At 38.5% G+C, this 13,748-nt stretch overlaps 1 protein-coding gene and 1 pseudogene across 6 annotated transcripts in view; both read left to right on the top strand.

Annotated features, from left to right (window-relative positions):
- Window positions 1–13,748, top strand: part of STXBP5L (syntaxin binding protein 5L) — a 418,354-nt gene that overhangs the window by 223,778 nt on the left and 180,828 nt on the right. The gene's annotated exons all lie outside the window — the stretch shown is intronic.
- On the top strand, window positions 11,610–13,274 carry LOC141521497 (elongation factor 1-alpha 1 pseudogene; annotated as a pseudogene).

Here is a 13,748-nt window from a genome sequence, read left to right on the forward strand (position 1 = left end):
TCCTCAAATGAGCAAATGCAAAAAGAAATTAATTCTCTCAAAACCTCAATTGGTCAAATGGAAAGCTCTTTCAAAAGTAGAATTGATCAATTGGAAAAGGTTAATGAAGAAAACTCCTCCCCCGAAAAAATAATGGAGTCTACAGAAACTAATGACTCCACAAGACAGCAAGAGTCAGTTAAACAAAATCAAAAAATAGAAAAAATAGAAGCAAATGTGAAATACCTCATCAACAAAACCACTGACCTCAAGAATAGATTGAGGAGGGGCAACCTGAAAATTATAGGACTTCCTGAAAACATTGAAGAGAAAAAAAAAGCCTGTACTTAATATTACAGGATCTAGTGATGGAAAACTGTCCTGACATCATCGAATTGGAGGGCAAAGTAGTTATTGAAAGAGTACATTGATCCCCACCAGAAAAAGATCCTAAAATGAAAACACCAAGGAATGTTGTGGCCAAACTCCAGAACTATCAGATAAAAGAGAAAATCCTGCAAGCAACCAGAAAGAAATAATTTAAACATCAAGGAGCCACAGTAAGGATCACACAGGACCTAGCTGCATCAACTTTAAGGGATCGAAGGACCTGGAACAAGATATTTTGAAGAGCACGGGAGCTTGGAATGCAGCCAAGCATCTACTTTCCTGCAAAGCTGAGCCTTCTCTTCCAGGGAAAAAGATGGACATTTAATGAAATGGAAGAATTCCAAAAATTTCTGATGAAAAGACCAGAGCTAAACAGAAAATTTGGATATCAAACAGGAGGTTCAAGAGACACATGAAAAGGTAAAAAAAAGGGGGGGCAGTAAAAGGAAAAAATGCAATCCAACAAGTTGAAACTGGCTATATCCCAGCATGGGGGGGGGGGTACAGACTCTCATAAATCCTGAGAAATGTAACTCTAACAGAGAGAATATACCTAGCCAGAAATGATGGACATCCATGCCCTATCCATGAGACTGCTATCTAATGGGATGTAACTGGCTTTAACTCCACTGGGGAGAAAGACTCTAATAACTCTCAGGAATTTTGACTCTATTCAACAGAATATACTGAACTAGAAGGGACAGACACTCAGAATTTTCTATGACTTAGAATGATCTAAAAAAAATACACTACCTCCCTAAAAAGGGGGACAGCAAAGAGATGGGAGGAGGGAGGGGATTGAATGGGACAAATCTCATTACACTAAGAGGTACAAAAAAACCTATGGTAATAGAGGGGAAGAAGGGAGTAGAGGAGAAACACCTGAATCTTCTCATCAGACTTGGCTTAAAGTCAACTTACACATAATCAGTTAACTTATAAAACATCTAACCTTTCAAGAAGTAAAAGGGGAAAAGGGGAGGGGGGACAGAGAAAGGGAAGGGGAGTGGAGGAAATAAGGGGAAATAACAAAAGGAAGGGAAGGGAACAGGGAAAGGGGAAAGAAAGGGGAGGGTGTGATATAGGAGGGCAAACACACTGAAGGGGGTGGTATTCAAAAACAAAATACTGGGGAATATGGATAAAAGGGGGGGAAAGGGGGGAAAATACAAACAGAGGGAAGATAGCACAGAGGGCAATACAGAATTAGTAATCATAACCTTGAATGTGAATGGGATGAACTCTCCCTTAAAACATAAGCAAATAGCAGAGTGGATTAAAAACCAGAATCCTACAATATGCTGCTTACAAGAAACTTATTTGAAGCAGAGAGATACATATAGAGTAAAGGTAAAAGGTTGGAGCAAAATATATTTTGCTTCAGCTGAAGTAAAAAAAAAAGCAGGGGTAGCAATCCTTATCTCAGACAAAGCAGCAGCAAAAATAGATAGTGTTAAAAGAGATAAGGAAGGAAACTTTATCCTCCTAAAAGGTACCATAGACAATAAAGTCATTTCAATATTGAATATATATGCACCCAGTGGGACAGCACCCAAATTCTTAGAGTAGAAGCTGAAAGAATTACAGGAAGACATAGACATCAAAACTCTACTAGTAGGAGACCTCAATCTCCTGCTATCAGATCAAGATAAATCAAATCATAAAACAAACAAGAAAGAAATTAGGGAGGTAAATAGATTGTTAGAAAAATTAGATATGGTAGACTTTATGGAGGAAACTGAATGAGGATAGGAAGGAATATACCTTTTTCCCTGCAGTACATGGAAGTTATACAAAAATTGACCATGTACTAGGACATAAAAACCTAATGATCAACTGCAGAAAGGCAGGAATAGTGAATACATCTTTCTCAGATCACAGTGCAATAAAAGTCATATGCAATACTGGGCCAAGGAGATATAGACCCAGAGCAAATTGGAAACTGAATAACCTCATCTTAAAAAATGAGTGGACCAAAAAACAAATTATAGAAAGAATTAACCATTTTATCCTAGATAATGATAAGAATGAAAGAACATACCAAAACCTATGGGATTCATTCAAAGCAACTGTCAGGGGATATATTATAGCTCTAAATGCTTATATGAAGAAATTGGAGAAAGAGGAAATCAATGAACTAAACATGCAACTAAAAAAATTAGAGAAAGAACAAATCAAAAATCCCCAATCAAATACCAAATTAGAAATTTTAAAAATTAAAGGAGAAATTAATAAAATTGAAAGCAAAAAAAACTATTGAATTAATAAATAAAACCAACAGTTGGTATTATGAAAAAAAATAATAATTATTGAGTGACCTCAAAAAGAAGTCAATCCAAGAATCTTTGGCCTCTCCCTGCAAACCATGATTCCCCCAAGCATCCTGGATACTGTGTTTTAAGAAATTATTCATATAAACCACACAGATCAATTAAATCACAGGAAATTGTGAAAACAGGAAAAATCTAGTAATTACCTTCTGATAGAAACTGTCAAATGAAAACTCACAGATTCTGTGAGTCATATCTAAAAGTTCAGAGATTCCAGATCAAATGAAAAAAAAAGAGCTCAAATGCAAAGGAGCCAAAGATACAATGACACAAGTCCTGACAATTACTACAATAAAAGAGATCTTGGAATATAATATTTCAGGAAATAATAGAGAAAGATTTATGATCTAGAATAATTTACCCTGAAAAAGTAAGAACAGTTCTAGAAAGATGAAAAGTGAATCTTTAATGAAACAGAGGACTTTGAAGCATCCTAATGAAGATATCAGAGATCAGTGAAAGCTTTGAAATGAAAACATTATACAATGACAACATTTTTGTGTTTTAATAAGGGGAAGAAGAAGCAAGTGTCCCCTCAGAACTTTGATTTTCAAATCTCAAAGAAGGGGTTAAAATAAGACAAATAGAGAACTTGAGAGGTTGGCTATGTTTTGTTTTGGTGATCTTAAGAGAATAAATAAAAGGGTAAGAATAGCAAGTATACATTGGAAAAAGAGGAGGGAGCTTAATTTATTACTTAATCAAGATATCCAAAATGAAACGTAACTAGACATGGAGGATGAGCAGTGGGAGGAGCATCACAGCCCACTGTTCCCCAAGTATATGCTTTTAGACTTCTTTGGACCTCTTCATCATGCCTTTCTTCCTGAGGAAACTTACTATTGGTGAATCTTATCCTGCAAGATTGAGTCTGTTTGGTACTCACATCTCATCAGTATCATCTGCTTCTCTGATGGGACCCTCTGACTAGAAGGTAAAGAGCCACAGTTCCCAGGGTTTCTATTTAAGGAGAAGACTCAGTACAATCTTCTATTTCCCACTAGCTATACTACTTTTGAACTTTTTCCATAATATCCCCCTCATCCTCTGCAGTTCTCAGCTTCCATTTGTGTATCATTTCCCATTTTATTGTAAGTTCCTTGAGGGCAATACTTTTGTTTTTATTTTTATTTGTATTCCCAGGGCTTATCATGATACCAAGCACATAGTAAAGGCTTAATAAACATTTCCTGAATGACTGATTGATGACACAAATCATATTTTCTTCTGAACCATGCAAAGAAGGGTTGAATATACTCACACATATACATACATATTCTCACACAAATACATATACAGTGAGATTGTTTCAGAAATACATCTTTCTCAATGGGGAAATAGGGAGGCACAGGCAGAAAAGATATGATAAAGGAAGAATTCATCGTAAGCAAAATAAGCTAGCATCAGACAATGGCTTGTGAAAGAGGATTTGTAGGGAAAAAGTAGAAATGTGGGATTGGGAGTAGACAAGAGGAAGAAAAGAGAGCTAGAGGAAAGGAAATAGATAATTTTAATTATTGATCACTAGTGTTGAGCACACTTAAGAGTGGGAACAAGGAGAGGAAAGAGTATAACAAGGTGGGGAGGAGGAAAATAACATAATTGACAATCATACCAATGAATTTTAAATGGAATGAGATTAGTCATTAAAAAAATGAGACAGAAGAAAGGATCGAGTCTTAGGCACTCTCTGATAAAACTCATAAGCTAAGGACAATAACTAAACTTTCGAGAGGCAGAACCCACAGAGGGACCCAATGAGGCAGTTCTCCTACTCAAGGTAACCTGGAAAAGGGAAGAAAGGCTCTGCTCCCCGGGGTCAGAGGGGTGGCCCACCAGAGGGAAAGAACTTCAGTCTCCCGGAGGTAGCCCCAGGGCACTGGGAGCCGCTCACAGCAGCAGGGGCAGTTTCCTGACCTACACCCCGAGGAGCACTGGGCAAAAAGTGGGGGAACAGAGGGGGACCTCTGCCAGAGCGAGCACGTGGACCCCAGCCCTCAGGGCACACAGGGAGCAATGGTCTTTCTGCAGCCCAGATCCAGGAAAAGAAGCAGGCAGAGCCAGTAAGCAGTAGCCCCCAGGGCATGAGCCCATTGAACCTAGGGAGGGGAGTGAAGAGAGACTGCAGAGCTCTGTCCTCTGCCCCTGGAACAGGACTCTGGGGCTCTGACCACATTCAGATCCTGATCCCAGTCTAGGCCCCCCCCACCTCAGCCCCGTGGCAGAGGGGGGGGCACTTATGGTCATTCACAGACCAGGAGGGAGGACAGAGCCTCACACACTGAGACCCTTGTGGGAGTGTCCCAAAAGCTCAGGAAGCACCCCAAAACAGGTGCAGGCTGGGAAAAATGAGCAAGCAGAGAAAAAAGAGGAACACAATTGAGAAATATTTTGCAAATGAGCCCAAGAAGGATCAAAATACTCAGTCTGAAGATGAGGAAGCACAAGCTCCTACATCTAAAGACTCCAAGAAAAACAGAAATTGGGCTCAGGATATGACAGAGATCAAAAAAGACTTTGAAAATCAAATGAGGGAATTAGAAGAAAAACTGGGGAAAGAAATGAGAGAGATGCAGGAAAAAAACATGAAAATGAAGTCAGCAGCTTAGTCAAGGAAATCCAAAAAAATGCTGAAGAAAATAGCTTGCTAAAAACCAGCTTAGGTCAAATGGATAAAACAGTTCAAAAAATTATGGAGGAGAAGAATGCTTTAAAAAGCATAATGGGCCAGATGGAAAAAGAGATAAGAAAACTCTCTGAGGAGAACAAATCCTTCAGACAAAGAATAGAATTCAGGGAGATTAATGAATTTGCCAGAAATCAGGAATCAATACTTCAAAACCAAGAAAATGAAAAATTAGAAGAAAATGTGAAATATCTCATTGAAAAAACAACTGATATGGAAAACAGACTTAGGAAAGATAATTTAAAAATTATTGGAATACCTGAAAGTCATGATCAGGAAAAGAGCCTTGACATCATTTTCAAAGAATTACTACAGGAAAATTGCCCTGATATTCTAGAAGCAGAGGGCAAAATAGAAATGGAGAGAATCCACCAAATCCCCGAGAAAGAGATCCCAAAAAAACAACCCCTAGGAATATCATAGCCAAGTTCCAGAACTCCCAAGTCAAAGAGAAAATATTACAAGCAGCCAGAAGGACACAGTTCAAATATCGTGGAGCTACAGTCAGGATCACACAGGACGTAGCAGCAACTACATTAAAAGCTTGTAGGGCTTGGAATATAATATACCAGAAGGCAAAAGAGCTTAGAATGCAGCCAAGAATCAACTACCCAGCAAGGCTGAATGTCCTCTTCCAGGGAAAAAGATGGACTTTCAATGAACCAGAGGAATTTCAAATGCTCCTGTTGGAATGGCCAGAGCTGAACAGAAGGTTTGATCTTCAGATACAGGACTCAGGTGAAGCATGGAGATTGGAGGAGAGGGGGGAAAATATGAGGGACTTAATGATGATGAACTGCCTGTATTCCTGTATAGAAAAATGACACTGATAATACTCATATGAACCTTCTCAGTTAATAGAGCAGGTAGAGGGAGCTTTTATAGTTGAAGCACAGGAGAAAGCTAAATTCAAAGATAAAATATGGTGTAAAAATGGAGTCAATAGAAAAAAAAGGGAAATGTAATAGGAGAAAGAAAAAGGAGAGGAAGAATAGGCCAAGATATTTCATATAATAAGATTTTTCTTTATTATAATGAGCTATTGCAATGAAATGGAAGGGGGGAAGGAAAGGGGGAATGAGGGAAACTTCACTCTCATCAGAGGTGGCTAGGAGAGGAAACAGCATATATATACAATGGGGTATAGACATCTGGACTAAGAAGGAGAGGGGGTGACAGGGGGAAGGGGGGGGATGTGAGTGATGGAGGAGAGGATGGACCATGGGGGGAGAGTGGTCAGATATAACACATTTTCTTTTTTACTTATTGCAAGGGGCTGGGATTGGATGGCCTGTCCGGGACCACAGGGCCAGGTGGATGCTGGGCCTAAGGGGTGGTATGTGGGCTCAGGGCCTCTTGGCCCCAGGGCCAGGGATCAGCCTGCTGTGCCACTCAGGTACCCTACAGCAGAGTCAGAGTGAAAGGAGAGAGAAAATGTAGTACATGGTAGTGGAGAAATACCAAAGGAGGGAGTTGCAATCAGCAATGGCAGCGGTGGAAAATATGAAAATAACTTTTGCGATGGACTTATAAAGAATGTGATCCACCCGTGACAGAGTTGTCAGTGTTAGAACAAAGACTTAAGCACATTTTTATTATTATTATTTTTTGGGGGTGCAGGGAAAATGGGGCTGGGTGGCCTGCCTGGGGCTGCATAGCAGGGTGATCCTTGGGTGTCTGAGGCTGGATTTGGACCCAGGTGCTCCTGGCTCAAGGGCCAATGCTCTGTCCACCACCCAGCCACCCCTACTATTATTACTATTTTATTTTATTTTGGGTCTTTATTTTTCTTTTTTTGTTTGTTTTTTGCAGGGCAGTGGGGTTCGGGTGGCTTGCATGGCTGGATGATTGTTGGGTGTACGGGGCCAGATGTGGGCTCAGGTGCTTGTGGCTCCAGGGCTGGTGCTCTGTCCATTGTGCCACCTGGCCATACCTACAATTATTACTATTTTTTTTAATTTCAATTTTTTTCTCTCCCCTTTATCGCTGAAGCAAGTCTATATTTATGGGGGGGAGAGGGTATCTCATTTACTCTTAAACAAGAATATTTTACTAATGTAAAAATAACATTAATTGTACAAAATGAGAATAAATATTAAAGAAAAAGGAAATTTAAAAAAAGAAAAAATGAGACAAAGATCACAGAGTCGATGAATTAATAAGAAAATAATTTCAAAGAATCAAAATGCATGACTGGAGAAAAATTTAATCTTGTATCAGTTGAAGTAAAAAAACAAGTAGTACTGATCATAATCTCAAATAAGGCAGCAGTAAACATAAACTTGATTAAAGGAAATAAATAGGAAAACTAAATTATGCTTATTAGCACCCTAGAAAATGAATCAATAGCAATACTTAACATATATGCAATAAATGGTATAACATCCAATTACATAAAGGAAAAGTTAATCAAATTATAAGAAACTGTAATAGTGAGGAACTATAATTTACTTCTTTTCAACCTAGATACATCTATAAAAAATAAACAAGTTAAGGACCTGAATATGGCAAAATATTAATTCCATTGCCAAAAATGAACAAAAAATGAAAAAAAGCAAAAATATTAAATAATCCTTTGCTAAATACAATTGCATAAAGTTACAGTTAATTAGGGACCTCTGAATAAAGAATTAAAGAATAAAGAAAAAATAAAGAATTAAAAACTGATGAAAGACCAGCTAATTTAATCCTAAACAATTATTGGATAAACTAACAAATCCTATAAATAGTAGACAATTTCATCCCCCCCCCAAAATACATTTAATATGACAACATCCCAAAAGTTTTGGCTAAAGTAGACCTTAGGAGGAAACTTATATTTCTTAAATATATCAACAAAAGAGAGAAAGAATGGAATGAATTGGGCATATATCTTTTAAAAAAAAGCAACAGACCAAAAAACCTACAACTAGACACCATATTGAAAATTCCAAAAATAATTAAAAAAAAGAATCCTACAACTCAAATCCTATTGAATTGATCAATAAAAGTGGGATTTTGTTTTTGAAAAAAACTAAAAAAATAGGTAAATTATTAGCTAGACGGATGAAAAAAGAGAAGAAAATCAAACTGCCAGTATAAAATGTGGAAAAAAAAGGATAATTCATAATTGAAGATAAAATAAAGGAAATTCATATAGGAATCAGTTTCTATATTTATGTTTTCTATAACTAATTGCTTTAGTTGCATAATGATTTTGTTCTTTTTCCTCCTACTTAAAACATTGTGGGAATTGTCACTTATAAGAGCAATTGTTGTCATGCCTTGAAGATTTCTGCACAGATAATTGTACCATTTCAAATTCAAATTCATACATGAAAAAAAGATAGTACTTCCTAATGTGGTTCATTCTTCTTTCAATAGTTCTAATATTAGGAAACTCTTTCCTCATTTCAAGTCTAAACCTGCCTGAAGCTTTCATTCCTTATTCCTAAGTATGCCTTCTGGAGCAAAGCAAAATAAATTTAATCTCATTTCCATTTGGCAGTCCTTCAGCTATTGCAAGACAGGTAATCTGCTTCTACCTAGTGTTCCCTAGGCTAAACCCAGATCATTCAGAAATTCATATGACATTGAGTCCAGTATTTTTACTATCCTCACTTGTCTTCCTCTGGATGATCGATAGCTTATTACTGTTTTCCCTAAAATATTAGTGTTAAGATAATATTCCCCTAGCTGTGGTCTAGCCAAGGCAAAGTACAGGACTATTACTTCCTTAGCCGCTCTGTCACACTGTTACCTCATATCAACCTTACTTTTCAATGACATTCTTAGATATTTTTAATAATAACCATTAATTAGCCTTACTTCTGCCTTGTCAATCAATTAACAAGTATTTATTTAGCACCCACTCTCTGTGCCCAGTCACTTGTCTAGAATTGAAAATATGGAGACAAAAGTAGAACAGTCTCTGCCTTCAAGGAACTTTAATTAATTGAGCTAGACAAGTTATCCAAAGCTGGTGACCTTCTCATATGGGAGCAGTTTGATTCTTGGAAAGGGCAGAAAATGAACTTTCATATAAAGAATAATGAATGAATATGAATAACATAAAGTACTATTTATTTTGTATGTGAACATATGTCCTTTTGTGTACACAAAAAGATGACAAAATACCTAAGTGATGATATAATTTATTATTAAAATTTATTGAGAGAGATTTATTAGGAAGAGCAAATAGAGACCTGTTAAATGAATGGACATGACTGGATATGACTGTTTTTAGCATTTGTGATTTTAAAGTACAATATATGGCAGTAAAGCTAATAACAGTTTGAGGACTGGGAGAAGATTTTAAAAGGACAATTGATTTCTTACCAGAACTTGCAGAAAATTGGATTTCATGAATTTTGCCTTATAAAAGAAACTAGTCACTGACTGCCTGGAGGCATTAATTTGATCCTTTAGAGGCAGTCAATATGCCTGGAGGAGAAGAGTTAAGGAAACTGATAGTAGAGTTAAAAAGCCAGGAGGAGCATAGTGTGAAGATGTCAAAAGCTGCATCATCTAACTAGAGCTTACCAGTTAGAAAAATGAGGCTGAATTCTCTAAGATTGCTAGGTGACCAAGAAGAAAAGGCGCTAAATTTAGAGACAGGAAGGAAGGCCAAGTTCAAATTCTTCTGAAATGCTTATTAACTGTATGACCTTGAGGAAATCACATATTCTTATTTTATTCCTCTGTAAAATGAAGATCATAATAGCACCCATTTCACAGTACTGTTGTGAGGTCAAACTGAGATAACATATATATATATATATATATATATATGTTTTATAAAAGTTAAAATAATATATAAATTCTGACTGCTGATGTTTGTCCTTCATTCTTGAAGAAGATCACATCGGGGAGGCGATGCCATGACAAGCACATGAACTGAATTTGAGTGATGGGATGCTGTACCCAGTCACCAGCCTCACTTTATTCTCCAGATCCATCTCGGTCCAGTGGCCAGATCAGAGGTGGCCCTGGATGTGAGGCAATCAGGGTTAAAGTGACTTGCCCAAGGTCACACAACTCAGTAATTATTAAGTGTCAGGTCTCCTGACTCCTGGGCCAGTCCTCTACCTACTGTGTCACCTAGCTGCCCAAACTCTGACTGTTATTAATTTCACTGTTGTTGCCTCCACTGATTTGAGGAGGAGGAAGGGGGTGAAAGAAACCTCTCTCTGATTGGACAAATTATCCTTTTGAAAGAGAAGTTGACTTGGCTTCTTTACATGACAGATAGCAGAGGACTGGGGTGGTTCTCTGGCCTAAAGGAATTGCTTGTCATTGCAATGGCATAACAAAGTGCTCTTAGTGATTCTGAGGGGTGGCTAGGTGGTACAGTGGATAGAGCACCCGCCCTGGAGTCAGGAGTACCTGAGTTCAAATGCAGCCTGAGACACTTAATAATTGCCTAGATATGTGACCTTGGGCAAGCCAATTAATCCCATTTGCCTTGCAAAAATCCTAATAAAAAAAAAGTGATTCCGAGTATAATATATTGTAAAAATGGAGTCAGTGGGTGAAAGGGAAATGTACTGGGAGTAAGAGAAAGGAGAGGTAGAATAGGCTAAGATATTTAATGTAAAAGATATTTCATGTAGTTTTTGCAATGATATGGAAGGGGGGGGGAAGGCAAGGAGGAATGAGGAAGTTTTCATTCTCATCAGAAATGGTTCAGAGAGGAAACACCATACACACTCAATAGAATATAGACATATAGAGAAATAAAGGAGAGAATGGGGTCAGGGGGAGGGGGGGGATGTGAATGATAGAGGAGAAGGTAGATCATAGGAGAGGATAGTCAGATATAACACATTTTCCTTATTACTTTTTGCAAAGTGGTGGGATTGATCTGTCTAGGACCACAGAGCAGGGTGGTTGCTGGGTCTCTGAGGTGGGATGTGAGCTGGGGGCCTCCTGGCCTCAGGGCTGGTGTTCTCTGCCACTTGGCTGCCCCACAGCACATTTTTTGAAGAGGGACAGAGTGAAAGGAGAGAGAAAATATAATAGATGGTAGTGGGGAGGAATGGATGGAAGGAATTACAATCAGCAACAGCAACTGTGGAAAAATATGGAAGTAGCTTCTATGATGGACTTATGATAAAGAAAGTGATCCCCTCAAGACAGAACTGGTGGTATCAGAACACAGACTGAAACACATTTTTTTACTTTTACTTTTACTCTATTTCTCATGAGGTTTTATAGTGAGGGGAGGTTATGTTTACTCTTAAGAATATTTTAGCTTTTTCACAACGGGTTTGCCACCAGAACACAGCAGGTGTTGTGAAAACCATCGCTAAACCTCCACAAAAATGGGCAAGGAAAAGACTCACATTAACATTGTCGTCATTGGACACGTAGACTCTGGCAAGTCCACTATGACTGGCCACCTCATCTATAAATGTGGTGGAATAGATAAAAGAACCATTGAGAAGTTCAAGAAGGAGGCTGCTGAGATGGGAAAGGGCTCCTTCAAATATGCCTGGGTCTTGGATAAGCTGAAGGCTGAACGTGAACGTGGTATCACTATTGATATCTCCCGGTGGAAATTTGAGACCAGCAAGTATTACGTGACCATTATTGATGCTCCAGGACACAGAGACTTTATCAAGAACATGATTACAGGCACATCTCAGGCCGACTCTGCCGTCCTGATTGTTGCTGCTGGTGTTGGTGAATTTGAAGCTGGTATCTCAAAGAATGGGCAGACCCGTGAGCATGCCCTTCTGGCCTACACACTAGGTGTAAAACAACTGATTGTTGTTGTAAACAAAATGGATTCCACTGAGCCCCCTTACAGCCAGAAGAGATATGAGGAAATTGTCAAGGAAGTCAGCACCTACATTAAGAAAATTGGCTACAACCCTGACACAGTAGCCTTTGTGCCAATTTCAGGTTGGAACGGTGACAACATGCTGGAGCCAAGCTCTAATATGCCTTGGTTCAAGGGATGGAAAGTCACTCATAAGGATGGTAATGCTAATGGAACTACACTGCTTGAAGCCTTGGATTGCATCCTGCCTCCAACTCGCCCAACTGACAAGCCCCTCCGTCTACCCCTCCAAGATGTCTACAAGATTGGTGGTATTGGTACTGTACCTGTTGGCAGAGTGGAAACTGGTGTTCTAAAACCAGGAATGGTGGTCACTTTTGCCCCAGTCAATGTTACAACTGAAGTAAAGTCTGTTGAAATGCACCATGAAGCTTTGAGCGAAGCTCTGCCTGGGGATAACGTTGGTTCCAATGTCAAGAACATGTCTGTCAAAGATGTACGCCATGGTAATATGGCTGGTGATAGCAAGAATGATCCACCAATGGAAGCAGCTGGCTTCACTGCACAGGTCATTATCCTGAACCATCCAGGCCAAATCACTGCTGGCTATGCACCTGTTCTGGATTGTCACACTGCTCACATTGCTTGCAAGTTTGCTGAGCTGAAGGAGAAGATTGATCATTGTTCTGGTAAGAAGCTGGAAGATGGCCCTAAATTCCTGAAATCTGGTGATGCTGCTATCGTTGACATGGTTCCAGGCAAGCCCATGTGTGTGGAGAGCTTCTCTGATTATCCTCATCTGGGTCATTTTGCTGTCCGTGATATGAGGCAGACTGTTGCAGTTGGTGTCATCAAGGCAGTTGACAAGAAGGCTGCTGGAGCTGGCAAGGTCACAAAAATCTGCCCAGAAGGCCAAATGAATATTCTGTACAACACCTGCCACCCCAGTCTTAATCAGTGGTGGAAGAACATCTCAGAACTGTTTGTCTCAATTGGCCATTTAAGTTTAATAGTAAAAGACTGGTTAATGATTACAATGCATTGTAAAAGCTTCAGGAGGAAAGGAATGTTTTTGTGGACCATTTGTTTCATGGCAGCTTTAAGTTATTAGTTTTTAAAATCAATAAATTTTAAATGGAAACAACTTGACCAAAAATCTGTCACAGAATTTTGAGACCATTAAAACAGTTTAATGTGAAAAAAAAGAATATTTTAGTAATGTGTAAATAAATTAAAGAAAAATAAAAATAAAAAATAACATCTTAAAAAAAAGTGATTCTGAGTTAAAAGAGCTCTTCCCTGTTTCATCAGTTTGAGAGTAGAAGAAGAGCAGGGATGATCAGAAGGAAAATAGGAAGTAGTGAAAAAACTTTGTGTGGTACAGATTTTTCCTGAAATAATCAAGTACATCATAGCATGATTCCCTGATCGATTTCTCCAAGTGCATGCCTATTCTTCCCTATGGAAACTATGGGCAAATGTATGATCTAGGCTTATGTAGATGCTATGACTTTTTATTATTAATATGTTAGATTGAGATTGAGTGACTGTGATGCTATAATTTTTCTTGCTTTCGACATTTTGTTAAGTAAGTAAATAT

The sequence above is a fragment of the Macrotis lagotis genome, chromosome 1, assembly GCF_037893015.1.
Source record: "Macrotis lagotis isolate mMagLag1 chromosome 1, bilby.v1.9.chrom.fasta, whole genome shotgun sequence".
Classification (NCBI taxonomy): Eukaryota; Metazoa; Chordata; class Mammalia; order Peramelemorphia; family Peramelidae; genus Macrotis; species Macrotis lagotis.